Raw genomic sequence first — 25,937 nt, forward strand, 5'->3', positions numbered from 1 at the left:
TGCCATTATGAAGTATTGTGTGTAGGCCAGTGACACAACATTTCAATTTTACATTCAGGCTGTAACACAACAAAATGTGGAAAAGTTCAAGGGGTGTGATTACTTTCGGAAGGCACTGTAGAATATTATTATAAACTTGGCATATCACAAAGACAAGCCTACTGTATATTCCAAAAATTAATGTTCTGGCACACTTTAAAACACCTTTAAATAATGACAAATTAACTGATAATACTTTAGAGTTATCTTCTTAAAATTGTTGTATTATTGCATATCAGTTAGTGTTTACTGGAAAGGTCTCTATTGCATATCAGTTAGTGTTTACTTAAATGTTTGTATTGTCAAATCCAATCCAACTTTATTTGTCACATGCGCCGATAATGCAGTTCAGGAAACAGTTAAGACAATATTTACCAAATAAACTAAAGTAAAAAATACTTAAAAAGTAACATAATAAAAAAACAATAACGAGGCTATATGCTGTACAGAGGGTACCGGTACCGAGTCAATGTGCAGGGGTACAGGTTAGTCGAGGTGATTTGTACATCTAGGTAGGGGTAAAGTGACTATGCATAGATAATAAACAGCGAGTGGCAGCAGTATAAAAACAAAAGGAGGGGGGGTGTCAACGTAAATAGTCCGGGTGGCCATTTGATTAATTGTTCAGCAATCTTCTGGCTTGGGGGTAGAAGCTGTTAAGTAGCCTTTTGGTCCTAGACTTGGCACTTCGGTACCGCTTGCCATGCGGTAGCAGAGAGAACTGTCTATGACTAGGGTGACTGGAGTCTTTGACAATTTTTTTGGGCTTTTCTCTGACACCGCCTAGTATATAGGTTCTGGATGGCAGGAAGCTTGGCCCCAATGATGTACTGTGGCATACGCACTACCCTCTGTAGAGCCTTACGGTCAGATCCCGAGCAGTTGCCATACCAGGCGGTGATGCAACCAGTCAGGATGCTCTCGATGGTGAAGCTGTACAACTTTTTGAGGATCTGGGGACCAATGCCAAATCTTTTCAGTGTCCTGAGGGGGAAAAGGTGTTGTCGTGCCCTCTTCATGACTGTCTTTGTGTGTTTTGACAATGATCGTTTGTTGGTGATGTGGACACCAAGAAACTTGAAACTCTCGACCCGCTCTACTACAGCCTTTTTCGATGTTAATGGGGGCCTGTTCGTCCCGCCTTTTCCTGTAGTCCAAGATCAGCTCCTTTGTCTTGCTCACACTGAGGGAGAGGCTGTTGTCCTGGCACCACTCTGCCAGGTCTCTGACCTTCTCCCTACAGGCTGTCTCATCGTTATCAGTTATCAGGCTTATCACTGTTGTGTCGTTAGCAGACTTAGTGATGGTGTTGGAGTTGTGCTTGGCCATGCAGTCGTTGGTGAACAGGGAGTTCATGAGTGGAATACGCATGCACCCCTGAGGGACCCAGTTTTGAGGATCAGCATGGCAGACGTGTTGTTGCCTACTCTTACCACCTGAGGGCGGCCCGTCAGGAAGTCCAGGATCCAGTTGCAGAGGGAGGGGTTTAGTCCCAGGGTCCTTAGCTTAGTGATGAGCTTTGTGGGCACTATGGTGTTGAATGCTGAACTGTAGTCAATGAACAGCACTCTCACATGCTGTAGACTATGGTGGTCTGCTTGAAACATGTGGTATTACAGACTCGGTCAGGGAGAGGTTGAAAATGTGAGTGAAGACACTTGCCAGTTGGTCCGCGTATTCTTTGAGTACACGTCCTGGTAATCCGACTGGCCCCATGGCTTTGTGAATGTTGGCCTTCAGAGGAAGGCCACCCTAGTCATAGACTGTTCTCTCTGCTACCGCATGGCAAGCGGTACTAGAGCGCCAAGTCTAGGTCCAAGAGGCTTAGAGTAAGCTTCTACCTCGAAGCCATAATCAATCAATCAATCAATCAAGTTTATTTTATATAGCCCTTCGTACATCAGCTAATATCTCGAAGTGCTGTACAGAAACCCAGCCTAAAACCCCAAACAGCTAGTAATGCAGGTGTAGAAGCACGGTGGCTAGGAAAAACTCCCTAGAAAGGCCAAAACCTAGGAAGAAACCTAGAGAGGAACCAGGCTATGAGGGGTGGCCAGTCCTCTTCTGGCTGTGCCGGGTGGAGATTATAACAGAACTATGCCAAGATGTTCAAAAATGTTCATAAGTGACAAGCATGGTCAAATAATAATCCTGAATAATTTTCAGTTGGCTTTTCATAGCCGATCATCAAGAGTTGAAAAAACAACAGTCTGGGACAGGTAGGGGTTCCATAACCGCAGGCAGAACAGTTGAAACTGGAATAGCAGCAAGGCCAGGCGGACTGGGACAGCAAGGAGTCACCACGGCCGGTAGTCCCGACGTATGGTCCTAGGGCTCAGGTCCTCCGAGAGAAAGAAAGAGAGAAGGAGAAAATTAGAGAGAGCCAAGATTTTCAAAATGTTCATAAATGACAAGCATGGTCAAATAATAATCAGGAATAAATCTCAGTTGGCTTTTCATAGCCGATCATTAAGAGTTGAAAACAGCAGGTCTGGGACAGGTAGGGGTTCCATAACCGCAGGCAGAACAGTTGAAACTGGAATAGCAGCAAGGCCAGGCGGACTGGGGACAGCAAGGTGTCATCATGCCCGGTAGTCCTGACGTATGGTCCTAGGGCTCAGGTTCTCAGAGAGAAGAGAGAACGAGAGAATTAGAGAGAGCATACTTAAATTCACACAGGACACTGGATAAGACAGGAGAAGTACTCCAGGTAACCAACTGACCCCAGCCCCCCGACACATAAACTACTGCAGCATAAATACTGGAGGCTGAGACAGGAGCGGTCAGGAGACACTGTGCCCCATCCGAAGAAACCCCCGGACAGGGCCAAACAGGAAGGATATAACCCCACCCACTTTGCCAAAGCACAGCCCCCGCACCACTAGAGGGATATCCTCAACCACCAACTTACAATCCTGAGACAAGGCCGAGTATAGCCCACAAAGGTCTCCACCACAGCAAAACCAAGGGGGGCGCCAACCCAGACAGGAAGATCACGTCAGTAACTCAACCCACTCAAGACGCACCCCTCCTAGGGACGGCGTGAAAGAGCACCAGCAAGCCAGTGACTCAGCCCCTGTAACAGGGTTAGAGGCAGAGAATCCCAGTGGAGAGAGGGGAACCGGCCTGGCAGAGACAGCAAGGGCGGTTCGTTGCTCCAGAGCCTTTCCGTTCACCTTCACACTCCTGGGCCAGACTACACTCAATCATATGACCTACTGAAGAGATAAGTCTTCAGTAAAGACTTAAAGGTTGAGACCGAGTCTGCGTCTCTCACATGGGTAGGCAGACTGTTCCATAAAAATGGAGATCTATAGGAGAAAGCCCTGCCTCCCGCTGTTGCTTAGAAATTTCTAGGGACAATTAGGAGGCTGCGTCTTGTGACCGTAGCGTACGTATTGGTATGTACGGCAGGACCAACTCGGAAAGATAGGTAGGAGCAAGCCCATGTAACGCTTTATAGGTTAACAGTAAAACCTTGAAATCAGCCCTTGCCTTAAACAGGAAGCCAGTGTAGGGAAGCTAGCACTGGAGTAATATGATCAAATTTCTTGTGTCTAGTCAGGATTCTAGCAGCCGTTATTTAGCACTAACTGAAGTTTATTTAGTGCTTTATCCGGGTAGCCGGAAAGTAGAGCATTGCAGTAGTCTAAACTAAGTAACAAATGCATGGATAATATTTCTGCATCATTTTTGGACAGAAAATTTCTGATTTTTGCAATGTTACGTAGATGGAAAAAAGCTGTCCTTGAAACAGTCTTGATATGTTCGTCAAAAGAGAGATCAGGGTCAAGAGTAACGCCAGGTCCTTCACAGTTTTATTTGAGACGACTTTACAACCATCCAGATGAATTGTCAGATTTAACAGAAGATCTCTTGTGTTTCTTGGGACCTAGAACAAGCATCTCTGTTTTGTCCGAGTTTAAAGTAGAAAGTTTTCAGCCATCCACTTCCTTATGTCTGAAACACAGGCTTCTAGCGAGGGCAATTTTGGGGCTTCACCATGTTTCATTGAAATGTACAGCTGTGTGTCATCCGCATAGCAGTGAAAGTTAACATTATGTTTTCGAATAACATCCCCAAGAGGTAAAATATATAGTGAAAACAATAGTGGTCCTAAAACGGAACCTTGAGGAACACCGAAATGTACAGTTGATTTGTCAGAGGACAGACCATTCACAGAGACAAACTGATATCTTTCCGACAGGTAAGATCTAAACCAGGCCAGAACTTGTCCGTGTAGACCAATTTGGGTTTCCAGTCTCTCCAAAAGAATGTGGTGATCGATGGTGTCAAAGGCAGCACTAAGGTCTAGTAGCACGAGGACAGATGCAGAGCCTCGATCTGACGCCATTAAAAGGTCATTTACCACCTTCACAAGTGCAGTCTCAGTGCTATGATGGCATAAGACTCCTGCAAATCTAATCAAATGGCTACCCAGACTATTTGCATCCCCACACTCTTTTACACCGCTGCTAGTCTCTCTTGTTGTCATCTATGCATAGTCACTTTAATAACTCTGCCTACTCTGTACCGGTACCCCCCCTGTATATAGTCTTGCTATTGTTATTTTACTTTATTTATTTTACTGCGTCTCTTTAATTACTTGCTCTTTTATTTCTTATTCTTATTCGTAGTTTTTAAAACTGCATTGTTGGTTAGGGGCTCGTAAGTAAGCATTTCACTGTAAGGTCTACTACACCTGTTGTATTCGGCGCATGTGACTAATACAATTTGATTTGATTTTAGAGCGTTATCACACAGTCGTCCAGAACAGATGGTGATCTCATGCACGCTTCAGTGTTGCTTGGCTCGAAGCGAGCATCAAAGGCATTTTAAAAATCAAATCAAATTATATTTGTGTCACACCCTGATCTGTTTCACCTGTCCTTATGATTGTCTCCACCCCCCTCCCGGTTTTGCCCATCTTCCCCATTATCCCCTGTGTATTTATACCTGTGTACTCTGTTTGTCCGTTGCCAGTTCGTCTTGTTTGTCGAGTCAACCAGCGTTTTTGTTCTCAGCTCCTGCTTTTCCCAGTCTCCCTTTTTCTTGCCCTCCTGATTCTAACCATTGCCTGTCCTGATTCTGAGCCAGCCTGCCTGACCACTCTGCCTGCCCCTGACACTGAGCTTGCCTGCCGACCTGTACCTTTGCCCCATCTCTGGATTGACCTCTGCCTACCCTGACCCTGAGCCTGTCTGCCGGTAAAGTTGCCCAACCTCTGGTTTACTGACCCCTGCCTGCCTTGACCTGTCTATTGCCTGCCCCTGTTGGAATATTAAATCATTGTCAATTCGACGTGTCTGCATCTGGGTCTTACCTTGATTACTGATCATTTGATACATGTGCCGAATACAACAGGTGTGGACCTTACAGTGAAATGCTTACTTACAAGTCCTAACAAACAATGCAGTACTTCTTATGGCTGCATCCCGCTACCGGGATCGATATGACAGCAGCCAGTGAACGTGCAGGGCGCCATTTTCAAAACATCAAAAATCTCATCATTAAAATTCCTCAAACATATATGTATCTCATACCATTTTAAAGCTATTCCTGTTGTTAATCCCACCACAGTGTCCGATTTCAAATATGCTTTACAGCAAAAGCACCACAAACGATTATGTTAGGTCACCGGATATAGCCACAGAAAAACACAGCCATTTTTTTTCCAGTGAAAGAGAGGAGTTTCAAAAAGCACAAATAGAGATCAAATTAATCACTAACCTTTGATGATCTTCATCAGATGACACTAATAGGACTTCATGTTACACAATACATGTATGTTTTGTTTGATCAAGTTCATATTTATCAAAATACTAGTTCCAAAAACATCCAGTGATTTTGCATAGCCACATCATTCAACAGAAATACTCATCATAAATGTAGATGATAATACAAGTTAAACACATGGAATTATAGATATACCTCTCCTTAATGCAACCGCTGTGTCTGATTTCAAAAAAACTTTACGGAATAAGCCAGCCATGCAATAATCTGAGACCGTGCTCAGAAGAATTAGTCACATTTAGCCGCCATGTTGACGTCAACATAAACAAGAAATTACATGATAAATATTCCCTTACCTTTGATGATCTACATCAGAAAGCACTCCAGGAATCCCAGGTCCACAATAAATGTTTGTTTTGTTCGATAATGTCCGTTATTTATGGCCAAATACCTTTTTTTGTTAGCGTGTTTGGTACACATATCCAAATGCTCATTCTGGTCAGCGTTACATCGGACAAAAACTTCAAAAAGTTATATTACAGGTCGAAGAAACATTTCAAACTAAGTACAGAATCAATCATTGGGATGTTTTTAACATATAGCTTCAATAAAGTTCCAACCGGATTATTCCTTCTTGTCTTCATGAGAAATGGAACGCAAGTGGGTACCATGAGGAATAAGCGTGATCAGAAAATGGCTGACTGCCAGACACCTGAAAGATTCTGCTATCATTCACTCCCACAACACCATAGAAGTCTCATTATAATTTCTATTGATGGTTGACATCTAGTGGAACCCCTAGGGAGTGCAACATCATTAATATCTCAAGGGGATTTCATTGGGGACTCTGGTGAATACATACAAAGCTAAGATTTCTCACTTCCTGTTTTGATTTCCCCTCAGGATTTTGCTTGCCATATGAGTTCTGTTATACTCACAGACATCATTCAAACAGTTTTAGAAACTTTAGAGTGTTTTCTATCCAATACTAATAATGATATGCATATATTAGCAACTGAGACTGAGGAGTAGGCCGTTTACTTTGGGCAACTTATTCATCCAAGCTACTCAATACTGCCCCCCAGCCATAAGAAGTTAAACAATTTAATTTAAAAAATACCCACCCCCAAAAAATTAAGACATAAAAGTAACAAATAATTAAAGAGCAGCAGTAAAATAACAATACCGAGGCTATATACAGGGGGTACCGGTACAGAGTCAATGTGCGGGGGCACCGGTTAGTCAGGGTAATTGAGGTAATATGTACATGTAGGTGGAGTTATTAAAGTGACTATGCATAGATAATAACAGAGACTAGCAGCAGTGTAAAAGGGGGGGAAATGCAAATAGCCTGGGTAGCCATCTAATTCGAATTTGTATTTGTAATGGCTGCCAAAGCAGCAGCTACTCTTCCTGAGGTCCAGCAAAATTAAGGCAGTTTATACAATTTTTAAACATTACAACACATTCACAGATTTCACAACACATTGTGTGCCCTCATGCCCCTACTCCACCACTACCACACATCTACAGTACTAAATCCATGTGTATGTATTGTGCATATGTTATTGTGTGTGTGTGTGTATGTCTGTGCCAATGTTTGTGTTGCTTCACAGTCCCCGCTGTTCCATAAGTTGTTTTTTTTAATCTGTTTTATAAATCTAATTTTACTGCTTGCGTCAGTTCCAATTGATGTGGAATAGAGATCCATGTAGTCATGGCTCTATGTAGTACTGTGTGCCTCCCATAGTCTGTTCTGGACTTGGGGACTGTGAAGAGACCTCTTGTGGCATGTCTTGTGGGGTATGCATGGGTGTCCGAGCTGTGTGCCAGTAGTTTAGACAGACAGCTCGGTGCATTCAACATGTCAATACCTCTCATAAATAAAAGTAGTGATGAAGTCAATCTCACCTCCACTTTCAGCCAGGAGAGATTGAAATGCATATTATTAATATTAGCTCTCTTTGTACATCCAAGGGCCAGCCATGCTGCCCTGTTCTGAGCCAATTTTTTGTGGCACTTGACCACACGAGTGAACAGTAGTCAAGGTGCGACAAAACTAGGGCCTGTAGGACCTGCCTTTTGATAGTGTTGTTAAGAAGGCAGAGCATCGCTTTATTATAGACAGACTTCTCCCCATCTTAACTACTGCTGCATCAATATGTTTTGACCATGACAGTTTACAATCTAGTGTTACTCCAAGCAGTTTAGTCATCTCAACTTGCTCAATTTCCACATTCTTTATTACAAGATTTAGTTGAGGTTTAGGGTTTAGTGAGTGTTTTGTTCCAAATACAATGCTTTTAGTTTTAGAAATATTTAGTGCTAATTTATTCCTTGCCACCCACTCTGAAACTAACTGCAGTTCTTTGTTGAGTGTTGCAGTCATTTCAGTTGCTGTAGTTGCTGACGTGTATAGTGTTGAGTCATCTGCATACATAGAAACTCTGGCTTTACTCAAAGTCAGTGGCATGTTGTTAGTAAAACATGAAAAAGCAAGGGGCCTAAACAGCTACCCTGGGGAATTCCTGATTCTAACTGGATTATATTTGATAGGCTTCCATTATTAAAGAACACCTTCTGTGTTCTGTTAGACAAGTAACTCTTTATCCACATTATAGCAGGGGGTGTAAAGCCATAACACATACGTTTTTCCAGCATCAGACTATGATCAATAATTTCAAAAGCTGCACTGAAGTCTAACAAAACAACCCCCACAATCATTTTATCATCAATTTCTCTCAGCCAATCATCTGTCATTTGTGTGAGTGCTGTGCCTGTTGAGTGTCCATCCCAATAAGCATGCTGAAATTCTGTTGTCAATTTGTTTACTGTAAAATAGCATTGTATCTGGTCAAACAGTTTTTTCCAGAAGTTTATTAAGGGTTGGTAACAGGCTAATTGGTCGGCTATTTGAGCCAGTAAATGGGGCTCTACTATTCTTGGGTAGCGGAAGGACTTTAGCTTCCCTCCAGGCCTGAGGGCACATGCTCTCTAGTAGGCTTAAATTGAAGATGCGGCAAATAGGAGTGGCAATATTGTCTGCAATTATCCTCAGTAATTTTTCATCTAGATTGTCAGACACTGGTGGCTTGTCATTGTTGATAGACAACAATCATTTTTTCACCTCTTCCACACTGACTTTACGGAATTCAAAGTACAATTCTTATCTTTCATAATTTGGTCAGATATACTTGGATGTGTAGTGTCAGCGTTTGTTGCTGGCATGTCATCCCTAAGTTTGCTTATCTTGCCAATGAAAAAGTCATTAAAGTAGTTTATAATATCAGTGGGCTTTGTGATGAATGAGCCATCGTATTCAATAAATGAAGGAGCCGAGTTGGCTTTTTTTCCCCAAAATGTAATTTAAGGTGCCCCAAAGCTTTTTACTATCATTCTTTATATAATTTATATTTGTTTCATAGTGTAGTTTATTTTTATTTAGTTTAGTCACATGACTTCTTAATTTGCAGTACGTTTGCCAATCAGTTGTGCTGCCAGCCTTAATTGCCATACCTTTTGCATTGTCCCTCTCAACCATACCATTTTTCAATTCCTCATCATTCCCAGGGGATTTGACAGTTTTTACAGTAATTTTCTTAATGGGTGCGTGCTTAGTAACTGGAATAGTAGTTTCATAAATGCGTCAAGTGCTGTGTCTGGTTGCTCCTCATTACACACCACAGAGCAGCAAATATTCTTAACATCATCAACATATGAATCACTACAAAACTTATTGTATGACCTCTTTTAAACTATATTAGGCCCAGCCTTTGGAACTTTGGATTTCCTAGATATGGCTATTATATTGTGATCACAACATCCTATGGATTTGGATACTGCTTTAAAGCAAATATCTGCAGCGTTAGTAAAAATGTGATCAATACATGTTGATGATTTAATTCCTGTGCTGTTTGTAACTACCCTGGTAGGTTGACTAACAACCTGATCCAGGTTGCAGGCACTGGTTACAGTTTGACGTTTTTTCCTGAGTGGGCAGCTTGATGATAGCCAGTCAATATTTAAATCACCCAGAAAATATACTTCTCTGTTGATATCACATACATTATCAAGCATTTCACACATATTATCCAGATACTGACTGTTAGCACTTGGTGGTCTATAGCAGCTTCCCACAAGAATGGGCTTTAGGTGAGGCAGATGAACCTGAAGCCATATTACTTCAACAGTATTTAACATTAGATTGTCTCTAAGCTTTACAGGAATGTGGTTCTGAATATAGACCGCAACACCGCCTCCATTGGCATTTCTGTCTTTTCGGTAGATGTTATAACCATGTATTGCTACCACTGTATCATCAAAGGTATTATCTAAGTGAGTTTCAGAGATGATTGTCATCTGTTACAAGCAAGTTACTGACTTCATGGACCTTGTTTCTTACACGAAACCCAATCCAGCTCCGCGCGTGTGCCATCGTGCGCCATTGTGCATACATTTATTTTGTCCCCCCACACCAAACGCGATCACGACACGCAGGTTAAAATATCAAAACAAACTCTAAACCAGTTACATTAATTTGGGGACAGGTCGTAAAGCATTAAACATGTATGGCAATTTAGCTAGCACATGCTAGCTAATTTGTCCTATTTAGCTAGCTTGCTGTTGCTAGCTAATTTGTCCTGGGATATAAACATTGAGTTGTTATTTTACCTGAAATGCACAAGGTCCTCTACACCGACAATTAATCCACACATTAAACCGTCAACCGAATCGTTTCTAGTCATCTCTCCTCCTTCCAGGCTTTTTCATCTTTGAACTTATATTGTGATTGGCATCTAAACTTTCATAGTATTACCACAACGACCGGCAAAACAGTTCGTCTTTCAATCACCCACGTGGGTATAACCAATGAGGAGATGGCACGTGGGTACCTGCTTCTATAAACCAATGAGGAGATGGGAGAGGCAGGACTTGCAGCGTGATCTGTGTCAGAAATAGGAATGACTTCTATTTTAGCCCTTGGCAACGCAGACGCTTGTTGGTGCAATAATTGAATAACATGGATTTCTACATTTATTTTGCAACGCTCGCGCGCACGACGTGTCCGGTCTGGTCAGCATGTTAGGCTACATATGTTAATAGGGTCTATTTTTAGCATTTTTATGGGTTGCTTGATTGTTTTTAATGCTTTACTGGGAAGCTTATCAGAGGTAGACTTACTCATGTTATTTACATTGGAGATGACAGTGCAGGGTGAGCTGCATAAAGTGGTCTTCCTACTATTGCACACCGCCTCAGTGCTAACAGTGTAACTCTGGTTTATAGGCTCATGATTACTGCTTACAATAGCTGTAGGATAAACAGATGCATTCAGTGCAATTAAATCCGTGCTTTAAAATACATTTTCAAATGTTCCGAACTAGCCCTCCTGATGTCGTTTGACCCCACATGGACTACGACAGTGTCAGCTCCCGGCATCTGTGGTAGAACAGTGGGAAACAGCCTTGTTATGTACCTGTACTCGTGCTCCTGGGTAGCACAGGGCTTTTGCCTTGGGGACCGAGATGTTTCTCACCATAGAGCTGCCTATGATGACAGCTGGTGATGTTGGATGGGCTGGTCTCTCAGGCAGCCTCACGGTCTGGTGAGGCTGAGAGCTCCAAGGATCTGAACCCGAGGTAGAAGGGAGATAGAGCCGAGGACGAAGACGCAGGTACCTCCGGATCTGATCTTGATTGGGAAGCCACCAGGGACGAAGGCTCTGGATCCAGGGCCTTCGTGTCAGTTCCGGGCTGAACATCTCCATGGAGACCCCCGTTGCCAGAGGACGCGTTCCTCGACTTCCACGGCGAGTGACGTACCTCCATGGCTGGTTGGGTTGAGATCAGCTCCGTTCTCCAGGGAAGGGGGAGACCCCTTTGGGGATGGAACCCTGCCTAGCACCGGCCAGTCAGCTGTGGAGAGCCGACACGGTGGCAAAACTTCCACCAGATCAGAGCGGCGTCCAGCTACTGGGGTGGAAGAAAAATAAAAAGTAGGTGGGTGTGGGTTCCCCAGTAGCTTATGGTTTGCTACTTGTTTGCTAAGAGTAGCTACTTCGCTCCTGTAGTCCTCCGCAAGCAGTTGCTACATTGAAAGTCAATGTGGTCCACATTGTCCTGGAACAAAGAAAAGTAAACGCAGCTCCTGCAACATTCTTAACGTTCAATAGCGGCCTCCATTTGAGACCGCCGAGCCAGCTAAGCTAGCTGGGCTTTCACGTCTCTCCCCCTATACGGAATCTGGCAGGATCCCGGAACAGATAGCAGTGCTCAAAGCAATTTAGCCCAACAGAGCCGCAGGTTTCAAAATGAAAAAAAAGTATATTAAAACACTGTCAGCTTTTAAACCGAGGCCTTTAGTTCAGGTTTCAGCGTTCGTCAGGTTTTAGTTTCGGCGTTCGACAGCATTCAACAACATCAAATACACGTCACGCTCTGATGACATCAGTGTCTCGTCTGTGTCTCATCAGAAGCTGTTTAGAAGCCTTTTGGACCTAGACTTGGTGCTCCGATACGGCTTTCCATGCGGTAGCAGACAGTCTATGACTAGGGTGGCTGGAAACGTTGACAATTTTTAGGGCCTTCCTCTGACACCGCCTGGTATAGAGGTTCTGGATGGCAGGAAGCTTGGCCCCAGTGATGTACTGGGCCATTCACACTACTCTCTGTAGTGCCTTGCGGTCGGAGGCCGAGCAGTTGCCATACCAGGCAGTGATGCAACCCATTAGGATGCTCTCGATGGTGCAGCTGTAGAACCCTTTGAGGATCTGAGGACCCATGCCAAATCTTTTCAGTCTCCTGAGGGGGAATAGGTTTTGTCGTGCCCTCTTCACGACTGTCTTGGTGTGCTTGGACCATGTTAGTTTGTTGGTGATGTGGACGCCAAAGAACTTGCTCCACTACAGCCCGGTCGATGAGAATGGGGGCGTGCTCAGTCCTCCTTTTCCTGTAGTCCGCAATCATCTCCTTTAGCTTGTCTGGTAGGCTCACATCACTGGGCAGCTCGCGGCTGGGTCTCCCTTTGTAGTCCGTAATAGTTTTCAAGCCCTGCTACATCCAACGAGTGTCAGAGCGGGTGTAGTAGGATTCAGTCTTAATCCTGTATTGACGCTTTGCCTGTTTTATGGTTAATCTGAGGGCGTAGCGTGATCTCTTATAGGTGTCAGGATTAGTGTCCTGCTCCTTGAAAGCGACAGCTCTAGCCTTTAGCTCGATGCAGATGTTGCCTAAAATCCATGGCTTCTGGTTGGGATATGTACGTACGGTCACTGTGGGGGGGACGTCGTTGATGCACTTATTAACGAAGCCGATGACTAAGGTATTGTACTCCTCAATGCCATTTGATGAATCCTGGAACGTGTATTCCAGTCTGTGCTAGCAAAACAGTCCTGTAGCGTAGCATCCGCGACATCTGACCACATCCGTATTTAGCAAGTCACTGGTACTTCCTGCTTTAGGTTTTGCTTGTAAACAGTAGAATTATGGATAGAATTATGGTCAGATTTGCCAAATGGAGGGAGGGAGAGCTTTGTATGCGTCTCTGTGTGTGGAGTAAAGGCGGTCTAGAGTTTTTTTCCCTCTGGTAAATCAGTTAGTGTTTAATTTAAAGGTGTAAACTTTGTGTCTTTCTCTAAGTGGTGGAGGAACAGTGTGTTCTCTAGTCAGGGGGGACACGACAACCCTGAACACCCAGCTTGTATACGGTTTCCTGAACAAATTCCAGATGCATTGCTCTCTGTCAGAGGCTCAAACAGAAATAGATGGGAGTAAAATAACTCACTTTTACAAGGAGATGTTCCATGGCTTAAAGAGGCTTTTCACCATTAAAGCACACCCCGTTTTATCGTCCTTGGCACACTGTACGTGGAATACTCTTAATGAGCTGCTCCGGAGGAAGTTCGATGCAGTCTGAAGATGACTGTTACATAAGAGGTGGGTTTCCTGTAGGATTGAATCGTCCTCATCATCGGGCATCAGCTGAGACCTATATGAGTATGAAATGAAATGATGGGTACGATGGCTTTCCCTCTCCACAACACTGGTGCGCCAAGGCCTCACTTTCACTTCCCAAAAGTCAGCAGTCTGCCCTAGCCCCCTCCTGCATCCAATGCTCCATCAAATTATCATGTGGTTAGTCCCTTTAAAACACATTTGCCTTTTTAATTTCACAGACGGTAGTTAAATAAACTTTATTCCTCTCCTTGTTCCAGTCTGTAATCCCCACGTCTCAAGCTGACCGCCATCATTCCTGTTCCCAAGAACTCTAAGGCTACCTGCCACAACGACTACCGCCCTGTAGCACTAACATCTGAAACCATGAAGTGCTTTGTAAGGCTGGTTATGGCATACATCAACTCCATCATCCCAGACACCCCAGACCCACTCCAATTTGCATACCGCCCCAACAGATCCATAGATGATGCAATCTCACTTGCACTCCACGCTTTCCTCACCCATCTAAATAACAGGAATACCCATGTGAGAATGCTGTTCATTGACTACAGCTCAGCGTTCAACACCATAGTTCCCTCTAAGCTTGTCACCAACTTGGAATCCTGGGACTGAACTCTCTACAACTGGATCCTGGACTTCCTGACAGGCTGACCCCAGGTGGTAAGGTTAGGCAACATCACCTTCCGCCATGCTGATCCTCTGCTGTACTTCTTGCTCACCCATGACTGTGTGACCACGCACAACTCCAACACCATCATCAAGTTTGCTGACGACACGGCGTTGGTAGGCCTGATCACCTGTGACGATGAGACAGCCTACAGGATGAAGTCAGTGACCCAGAAGTGTGGTGCCAGGATAACAACCTCTCCCTCAATGTCAGTAAGACCAAGGAGCTGATCGTGGCATGGACCTTCTAATCCTCAAAAAGTTTTACAGCTGCATCATTAAGAGCATCTTGACTGGCTGCATCACTGCTTGGTATGGCAACTGCACCACTCTCGATCGCATGGCGCTACAGAGGGTGGTGCGGACAGCCCAGTACGTTACTGGGGCTGAGCTCCCTGCCATCCAGGACCTCTATATCAGGCGGTGTGACAGGAAGGCCCAGAAAATTGGTGAAGACTCCAGCCACCTAAGCCATAGACTGTTTTCTCTGCTTCCACATGGCAAGCGGTACTGGAGCAACACGTCTGACACTAACAGTGTCCTGAACAGTTCCTATCCCAAAGCCATACGACTACTAAATAGCTAACAAAATGGCTATATGGACTATCTGCATTGACACTTCTATTTAATTTTTGCACTGACTCTTTGCACACTCACTCACTCACTCACTCACACTTTATTTTCTCACACACACACACACACACATATAACACACACACATTCATATTGACCCTGCACACGCACACTCACATATAATAATCATATAGAGTTTAAGTCGGAAGTTTACATACACTTAGGTTGGAGCCATTAAAACTTGTTTTTCAACCACTCCACACATTTCTTGTTGACAAATTATAGTTTTGGCAAGTCGGTTAGGACATCTACTTCGTGCATGACACAAGTAATTTTTCTAACAATTATTTACAGACAGATTATTTCCCTTACAATTCACTGTATCACAATTCCAGTGGGTCAGAAATGTACATACCCTAAGTTGACTGTGCCTTTAAATGGCTTGAAAAATTACAGAAAATGATGTCATGGCTTTAGAAGCTTCTGATAGGCTAATTGACATCATTTGAGTCAATTGGAGGTGTACCTGTGGATGTATTTCAAGGCCTACCTTCAAACGCAGTGCCTCTTTGCTTGACATCATGGGAAAATCAAAAGAAATCAGCCAAGACCTCAGAAAAAAAATTTCATCCTTGGGAGCAATTTCCAAACGCCTGAATGTACCACGTTCATCTGTACAAGCAATAGTATGCAAGTATAAATACCATGGGACCACACAGCCATCATACCGCTCAGGAAGGCGATGCGTTCTGTCTCCTAGAGATGAACGTACTTTGGTGCGAAAAGTGCAAATCAATCCCAGAACAACAGCAAAGGACCTTGTGAAGATGCTGGAGGAAACAGGTACAAAGCATCTATATCCACAGTAAAACGAGTCCTATATCAACATAACCTGAAAGGCCGCTCGGCAAGGAAGAAGCCACTGCTCCAAAACCGCCATAAAAAAGCCAGACTACAGTTTGCAACTGCTCATGGGGACAAAGATCGCACTTTTTGGAGAAATGTCCTCTGGTCTGATAAACAAAAATAGAACTGTTTGGCCATAATGACCATCGTTATGTATAAGGAGAAAGGGTGAGGTGTGCAAGCCGAAGAACACTATCCCAACCGTGAAGCACGGGAGTGGCAGCATCATGTTGTGGGGGTGCTTTGCTGCAGGATGCACTTCCCAAAATAGATGGTATCATGAGGAAGGAACATTATATGGATATATTGAAGCATTATCTCAAGACATAAGTCAGGAAGTTTAAGCTTGGTCGCAAATGGATCTTCCAAAAGGACAATGACCCCAAGGTTACTTCTAAAGTTGTGGCAAAATGACTTAAGGACAACAAAGTCAAGGTATTGGAGTGACCATCACAAAGCCCTGACCTCAATCGTATAGAACATTTGTGGGCAGAACTTAAAAAGCGTGTGCGAGCAAGGAGGCCTACGAACCTGACTCCGTTACACCGGCTCTGTCAGGAGGAATGGGCCAAAATTCACCAAACCTATTGTGGGAAGCTTGTGGAAGGCTACCCGAAACGTTTGACCCAGGTTAAACATTTACATTTACATTTAAGTCATTTAGCAGACGCTCTTATCCAGAGCGACTTACAAATTAAACAATTTAAAGACAATGCTAATTGAGTGTATGTAAACTTCTGACCCACTGGGAATGTGATGAAAGAAATAAAAGCTGAAATAAATAATTCTCTCTACTATTATTCTACATTTCACATTCTTAAAATTAAGTGGTGATCCTAACTGACCTAAGACAGGGAATTTTTACTAGGATTAAATGTCAGGAATTGTGAAAAACTGAGTATAAATGTAGTTGGCTAAGGTGTAACGGCTGATCGGACGACCAATGCGCAGTGTGGTACGTGTTCATGCTCTTTATGAAAACAATCAAACACTGAAACAAAACAATAAGTGACACGTGAAATAACCAACCGAAACAGTTCCGTGTGGAACACACAGACACAGAAAATAAACACCCACAAACACAGGTGGCAAAAGGCTACCTAAGTATGATTCTCAATCAGAGAAAACTAACGACACCTACCTCTGATTGAGAATCATACCAGGCCAAACGCAAAAACCAACATAGAAAAACGAACATAACCCAACAACACAACCCACCCAACTCACGCCCTGACCATACTAGAACAAAGAAATAACAAAAGAACTAAGGTCAGAACGTGACAGTACCCCCCCTCCTCCCAAGGTGCGAACTTCGGCTGCAAAACCTGAACCTATAGGGCAGGGTCTGGGTGGGCATCTGTCCGTGGTGGCGGCTCTGGCGCGGGACGTGGACCCCACTCCAACATAGTCTTAGTCCGCTTCAGTGGCGTCTTTAGAGCGGCGACCCTCGCCGCCGACCTTGGACTGGGGACCCTAATAAATGGCCCCACTGGACTGAGGGCGCCTCTGGACTGAGGGCGCCTCTGGACTGAGGGGCGCCTCTGGACTGAGGGGCGCCTCTGGACTGAGGGGCGCCTCTGGACTGAGGGGCGCCTCTGGACTGAGGGGCGCCTCTGGACTGAGGGGCGCCTCTGGACTGAGGGGGGCCTCTGGACTGAGGGGCGCCTCCGGACTGAGGGGCGCCTCCGGAGTGAGGGGCGGCTCCGGACTGGGGGGCGTCTCCGGACTGACGGACGGCTCTGGCAGATCCTGGCTGACGGAAGGCTCTGGCAGCTCCTGGCTGACGGACGGCTCTGGCAGCCCCTGGCTGACGGACGGCTCTGGCAGCTCCTGGCTGACGGACGGCTCTGGCAGCTCCTGGCTGACGGACGGCTCAGGCGGCGCTGGACAGGAGGGCGGCTCAGGCGGCGCTGGACAGGAGGGAGACTCAGGCGGTGCTGGACAGACGGGAGCACCTGGAGGAAGGAAACGGAGAGACAGCCTGGTGCGTGGGGCTGCCACCGGAGGTCTGGTACGTGGAGGAGGCACCGGATAGACCGGACCGTGGAGGCTCACTGGAGGTCTCGAGCACCGAGCCTGCCCAACCCTACCTGGCTGAATGCTCCCCGTAGCCAGGCCAGTGCGGCGAGGTGGAATAGCCTGCACTGGGCTGTGCTGGCGAACCGGGGACACCATGCGTAGGGCTGGTGCCATGTACCCCGGCCCGAGGAGACAAACTGGAGACCAGATGCGCTGAGCCGGCTTCACGGCACCTGGCTCGATGCCCACTCTAGCCCTTGCCGATACGAGGCGCTGCTATGTACCGCACCGGGCTCTGCCTGCGCACCGGGGACACCGTGCGCCTCACGGCATAACACGGTGCCTGCCCGGTCCCTCTCTCTCCACGGTAAGCACGGGGAGTTGGCGCAGGTCTCCTACCTGACTTCGCCACACTCCCCGTGTGCCACCCCCCAAGACATTTTTGGGGCTGCCTCTCGGGCTTCCAGCCGCGCTGCCGTGCTGCCTCCTCATACCGCCGCCTCTCCGCTTTCGCTGCCTCCAGCTCAGGCGATATTCTCCAGCCTGTGCCCAGGGTCCTTCTCCGTCCAGAATCTCCTCCCAAGTCCAGGAGTCCTGCGATCGCTGCTGCTGCCCGTTACCACGCTGCTTGGCCCTTTTGTTGGTGGGTGTTTCTGTAACGGCTGTCTTCCTCCTCCTCAGACGAGGAGGAGTAGTAAGGATCGGAGGACCAGGGCGCAGCGTGGTACGTGTTCATGCTCTTTATTAAAACAATCGAACACTGAAACAAAACAATAAACGACACGTGAAATAACCAACCGAAACAGTTCCGTGTGGAACACACAGACACAGAAAATAAACACCCACGAAACACAGGTGGAAAAAGGCTACCTAAGTATGATTCTCAATCAGAGACAACTAACGACACCTGCCTCTGATTGAGAATCATACCAGGCCAAACGCAAAAACCAACATAGAAAAACGAACATAGATAACCCACCCAACTCACGCCCTGACCATACTAAAACAAAGAAATAACAAAAGAACTAAGGTCAGAACGTGACAGTGTATGTAAACTTCCGACTTCAACTGTACGCTGCTGGTACTCTGTTTATCATATATCCTGGTTCCTAGTCACCTTACTCCTATAAAATCTACCCCCACCACTCCAGTATCCCTGCACATTGTAAATATGGTATTGGCACTGACCCTGGAACTGACCCTGTATATAGCTACTGATCCTGGAACTGACCCTGTATATAGCTACTGACCCTGGAACTGACCCTGTATATAGCTACTGACCCTGGAACTGACCCCGTATAAGCTTACTTACTTTCTGGTGTTCTTCTTATTTCTATTTCTTGTGTGTTTTTGTTTTACCTTTACTTTTTTTATAGTACTACTGATATTGGATTACTGCATTGTTAGGAAAAGCTTGCAAGAAGAAGGCATATCACTGTACTTATGCACTTGACAATAAACTAATGAAACTATTCTTTCATTCAGACTCCATAAAGAATACTTAATTAACGCCTATCACATAGACAACTTCAAATTGAAACCCCACTATACAGTAGCACTCGCTGACTTAGTTATGGAATGTCAACAGCTTGATAACACCACAATATAGAACTATTTCTTAATCGAATACATGAACTCACACTGTTGTCAGCAAAGGCTAATAGACTGTCGTGAGCTAGGAAAAGCTAACCAAATAAGGTTGTAATAAATTAATATATGACCACACTTAGCCCCCGTTGAAAAAAATATGACTTTCGTGCCACATCTCATAAAAACGTCTGTAAAATAAATTCCCAGAAATACCTAGTGGATAAAACAGGTCACCTCAGCTCTCCTGGAATCGATATGTTCTGGCTGACTGGCTTTGTTTTCTCTACTGATGAATCCCTGGAGGTTCTGGGTTGCTTTGCACTAACTCTTGGATTTCAGCCAAGGCCAACACTTCACAGTCTATCTTGAACATGGTGAGTTCCAAAGCAAAGTTATACACTCCAACACACAACACCACACCCACACACACACACCACCACCCCAACACACACACCACACACACACACACACACACACACACACACACACACACCACACACACACACACACACACACACACCACCACACACACCACATCACACCCACTCACACTCACACAATCATAAAAAACCTCATATACGCTGCTGCTACTCTGTTTATCATATATCCTGGTTCCTAGTCACCTTACCCCAATACATATCTACCCCTACCACTCAACTATCCCTGCACATTGTAAATATGGTATTGGCACTGACCCTGTATATAGCTACTGATCCTGGAACTGACCCTGTATATAGCTTACTTACTTTCTGGTGTTCTTCTTATTTTTCATTTCTATTTTCTTATCTCTATTTCATGTTCAGGCTAACTCAAATCAAATCAAATTTTATTGGTCACATACAAGTGTTTAGCAGATGTTATTGCAGGTTTAGCGAAATGCTTGTGTTTCTAACTCTGGCAGTACAGTAATATCTAACAAGTAATATCTAACAATTTCACAACATATACCCAATACACACAAATCTAAGTAAAGGAATGGAATTAAGAATATATAAATATATGAACGAGCAATGTCAGAGCGGCATAGACTAAGATACAATAGAATAGAATACAGTACATACATATGAGATGCGTAATGGAACATATGTAAACATTATTAATGTGACTAGTGTTCCATTTAAAAAGTGGCCAGTGATTTCAAGTTTATGTATATAGGCAGCAGCCTTTAATATGCTAGTGGTGGCTGTTTAAGAGTCTGATGGCCTTGAGATATAAGCTGTTTTTCAGTCTCCCGGTCCCAGCTTTTATGCACCTGTACTGACCTCGCCTTCTGGATGATAGCGGGGTGAACAGGCAGTGGCTCGGGTGGTTGTTGCCCTTGATGAACTTTTTGGCCTTCCTGTGACATCGGGTGCTGAAGGTGTCCTGGAGAGCAGGTAGTTTGCCCCCGGTGATGCTTTGGGCAGACCACATCACCCTCTGGAGAGCCCTGCGGTTGACTGTGGTGCAGTTGCCGTACCAGGTGGTGATACAGCCCGATAGGATGCTCCCAATTGTGCATCTGTAAAAGTTTGTGAGGGTTTTAGGTGGCAAGAAAAATTTCTTCAACCTCCTGTTGTACATTCTTCATCACACTCTGTGTGGGTGGACCATTTCAGTTTGTCAGTGATGTGTACGCCGAGGAACTTGAAGCTTTTCACCTTCTCCACTGTGGTCCCATTGATGTGGATAGGGGGGTGCTCCCTCTCCTGTTTCCTGAAGTCCACGATCATCTCCTTTGTTTTGTTGACATTAAGTGAGAGGTTATTCCCTGTAGGCTGTCTCATCATTGTTGGTAATCAAGCCTACTACTGTTGTGTCGTCTGCAAACTTGATGATTGAGTTGTTGCCGTTTTTTGGCCACGCAGTCATGTGTGAACAGGGAGTACAGGAGGGGGCTGAGCACACACCTTTGTAGGGCCCCAGTGTTGAGGATCAGTGAAGTGGAGGTGTTGTTTCCCACCTTCACCACCTGGGGGCAGCCCGTCAGGAAGTCCAGGACCCAGTTGCACAGGGCGGGGTTCAGACCCTCGAGCTTAATGATGAGCTTGGAGGGTACTATGGTGTTGAATGCTGAGCTATAGTTAATGAACAGCATTATTACATACCTATTCCTCTTGTCCAGATGGGATAGGGCAGTGTGCAGTGCAATGGCGATTGCATTGTCTGTGGATCTATTGGGGCGGTAAGCAAATTGAGTGGGTTTTGGGTGACAGGTAAGGTAGAGGTGATATGATCCTTGACCAGTCTCTCAAAGCACTTCATGATAACAGATACTCATTTAGTCCAGTTACCTTTTGCTTTTTTGGGTACTGGAACAATGGTGCCCATCTTGAAGCATGTGTGGACAGCAGACTGGGATAGGGTGAGATTAAATGTTTCCGTAAACACACCAGCTAGCTGGTCGGCGCATGCTCTGAGGACGCAGCTAGGGATGCCATATTTGGCCGGCATCCTTGCGAGGGTTAACACGGTGCCACGTCGGCCACGGAGAAGGAGAGCCCACAATCCTTGGTAGCGGGCCGCGTCGGTGGCACTCAAAGCGGGCGAAGAAGGTGTTTAGCTTGTCCGGAAGCAAGACGTTGTAGTCCGCGACGTGGCTGGTTTTCCTGTAGACCCTGCCACATACCTCTTGTGTCTGAGCTGTTGAATTGCGACTCAATTTTGTCTCTATACTGACATTTGCCTGTTTGATTGCCTTGTGGAGGGAAAAACTAATCTGTTTGTATTCTGCCATATTCCCAGTCACCTTGCCATGGTTAGTTGTGGTGGTTTGCACTTTTAGTTTTGTGCGAATGCTGCCATCTATCCACGGTTTCAGGTTTGGGTAGGTTTTAATAGTCACAATGGGTACAACATATATACACTTCCTGATTAACTCAGTCACCATATCAGTATATTCTTCAATGTTATTGTCGGAGGCTACCCAGAACATATCCCAGTCCGTGTGATCAAAAAAATCTTGAAGCGTGGATTCCGATTGGTCAGACCAGCATTGAATATTCTTTAGCATGGGTACTTCCTGTTTTCTCTACTGATGAATCCCTGGTGGAGATTCTGGGTTGCTTTGCCCTAACTCTGGGATTTCAACCAGTGCCAACATGATTCACAGTCTTATCTTTTTTCTTTTTTTACATCAAGTTTTTATTATTTCAATTCATACGATTCACAGAATACATTTATATATATATTTTTCATCCCCCCCCACCAGCAATCTGATAGCATGTAAAATAAATTATGAGATAAAAACAAAGAAAAAAGATAAGACTGTATCAGTATCAGGAAATTCATTTGGAATTATAGGTGATACAATGTTACATTTGGAACTGCAAGACCACCTGATACTTTTATTCTCTGTAATGTTGCATATTTAATCTGTGGTCTCTTTCTCCCCCAAATATACTTCTTTATGACAGAGTCAAGTTTAGACCAATAGTCTATTATCAGGAATCAAGGTAAGACCCAAGTGCAGACTGTGAAGTAACAATGTTTATTGTAACCACAGCGGCAGGCAAACGACAGGTCAAGGCAGGCATGGGTTGATTATCCAGCAGTCTCACGGTCAGAAACAAGCAGTGGTCAGGCGGGCGAGCACAGGGTCAGGACAGGCAAAGGTCAAAAACAAGGACGAGAAAAAGAGATACTAGGGACAAACAGAAGCTGAGACAAACGCTGGTAGGCTTGAACAAACAAGACGAACTGGCAACAGACAGACAGGAAACACAGGTATAACATTTCTGAGCGTTTGCGACGTAGAGTGTGTCATCTGCATACAGAGAAACTGCTTGTTCAGTTTGTTTGATTTTTATATGTGAGGAAGCCGAATTGTGCCGTATGCTTTGTGCCAGTGGTTCAAGAGAGAGAGCAAATAGCATAGGGGAGGTGGGACAACCTTGTTTACATACTCGTTGTATGATAAATGAATTTGAATGGGTAGTGCCTGTAGATATAATAGAAGAAGGATTCACATACATGATGCGAATCATATGTATAAATATAGCCCCAAAACCAAAATGTTCAAGAACAAGCCGTAAATATTCCCACTCTAAGCGATCAAAGGCTTTCTCTCCATCTAATGATAACACAGTACACGGGGTATCCAGATTGGATACACAGGGTATCCAGCAACCACATGAAACAGGCGGCGCATGTTATCGGCTGCCTGATGACCCTTAATAAACCCTGTTTGGTCAGGATGTATGATCTTGTTAATAACTTTCTCGAGCGCATGGCTAGAACTTTGGCATACATCTTCATTTCTGTTCTGAATAAATGTATTAGAAAATTAGCACAATTTGTGAGGCCTTTTCCTTTCTTAGGAATTAGGGATATAATAGCCGTATTGATGTCTTTGTGGAATTGTCCTTTTTCAATAGCAATGTTAAGCGATCCAAGAATAACTGGTCCTAGCTCATCCCAAAAGTTGAGAATGAGTTCAGGAGATATTCCATCAAAACCAAGCTCTTTATCTTTCTTATTTAAAAGAGCAGCTTTCAGTTCGGATAAGTGCCAGGTTCCTCTAATAAAACTGTTTCTTCTTGAGAGAGTTTGAGCAAAGTAAGGTTCTCCAGGAACTGCCGACAAGCAGACGTATGAAAGTTACAGTATGTGAGGAACTGTATGAATCTGAATAATATGCTCTAAACTTGTATTTATATCTGTAGGATCAGATATCAGTCCTTTAGTAGGACATCTGATCAGCTGTATTGATGATCTTGTTTCAGAATGTTTATGCTGCAGCGCCAGTAAGTGGCTAATGTCAGGACTCCCTCTCCTTGGCGAGGATCAAAAGGACCCATCAGCTAGGCAAATGTTTGAGGATAGCCAGACCCCCCAAATGTCTCTCTCTTGCACTGCGGTACGGAGAAGTTAAAAACCCCTTTGTTACAACAGAGAGAGACTGTGCCGGCAAAACTTCAACATCAAAAGATTGGACATTGGAACATTAGTTTTGGAATCCAAACATTCAGAATGTATAGTGGGGATCCGAACAATAATCATGTCATATCATTTAGCATTTTGTGATGTCATTACAGATGGTATAACAAGATAACTGTATCTTTAAGAAATGTCACAGTATAGATATCAGATTCACATCTAAATGTTGTAAAACTTATATGATTAAATATGAAACCCTTTGTGAAAAGATAGCAATGTGATTTTAGCCTTCTAAATGAGATCATTGTTTTTGTTTTATTCGCTTTTTCCAAGTCAGTAACCACGCCCATGTGAGCACAGACATTGTGTAAATGTGATGGAATCGCCCTCCAAGGTGAGTGCTTAAAAGGACTCGCTGAATAATTAACATACAGACCAGAGAACGTGAGGACGCAGTCCACATGTTGAAATGGTTGAAACTTCTTACGGCTGAGATCCCGTTAACGGGATCGACTTGACAACAGCCAGTGAAAGTGCAGGGCGCCAAATTCAAACAACAGAAATCTCGCTGAAAAGCCTATTTGAAATCGGACAATTTGGTGGGATTAACAACAAGATTACCTTTAAAATGATATAAGACACATGAATGTCTGAGGAATTTTAATTATGAGATTTCTGTTTTTTGAATTTGGCGCCCTGCACTTTTTTTGTTTTTGTCATATCGATCCCGTTACCGGGACTGCAGCCATAAGAAGTTTTAACATGAGTCTTCAATATTCTCAGGTAAGAAGTTTTAGGTTGTAGTAATTATAGGAATTATAGGACTATTTCTCTCTCTACTATTTGTATTTCATATACCTTTGACTATTGGATGTTCTTATAGGCACTTTAGTATTGCCAGTGTAARAGTATAGCTTCCATCCCTCTCCTCGCCGCAACCTGGGCTAGAACCAGGAACACATCGACAACAGCCACCCTCGAAGCAGCGTTACCCATGCAGAGCAAGGGGAACAACTACTCCAAGTCTCAGAGCGAGTGACYTTTGAAACGCTATTAGCGCGCACCCCGCTAACTAGCTAGCCATTTTCACATCGGTTACACCAGCCTAATCCCAGGAGTTGATAGGCTTGAAGTCACAAACAGCGCAATGCTTGAAGCATTGCGAAGAGCTGCTGACACAACGCACGAAAGTGCTGTTTGAATGAATGTGTAATGACCTGGGTGTCGGGGGGTGTGAAATCAGACGCAGGAACAGCAGAGCTTCAATACGGTGACAACCGGCAAACCAAAATGTCCAACACGGACTTACTGGGTGTCATAAACACCTGTCTACAAACACGGGAGACAAACCCAGTATACAGTACAATAAACCACTCCCGAAATCCACAGCTACAGACGAACAATCCCGCACAAAGAAGCCTACGGGCTGGCTGACTAATAAAGCCACACTAATTAACAARTTAACTGAACACAGGTGATACAAATAAACACATAAGGAGGGGGAGGAAAAAGAGTCAGTGGCAGCTAATAGGCCGGTGACGACGACCGCCGAGCACCACCAACCCGGAAGGAAGAGCCTGCCCCGGTGAAGTCGTGACC

Source organism: Salvelinus sp. IW2-2015, linkage group LG9, assembly GCF_002910315.2.
Source record: "Salvelinus sp. IW2-2015 linkage group LG9, ASM291031v2, whole genome shotgun sequence".
Classification (NCBI taxonomy): Eukaryota; Metazoa; Chordata; class Actinopteri; order Salmoniformes; family Salmonidae; genus Salvelinus; species Salvelinus sp. IW2-2015.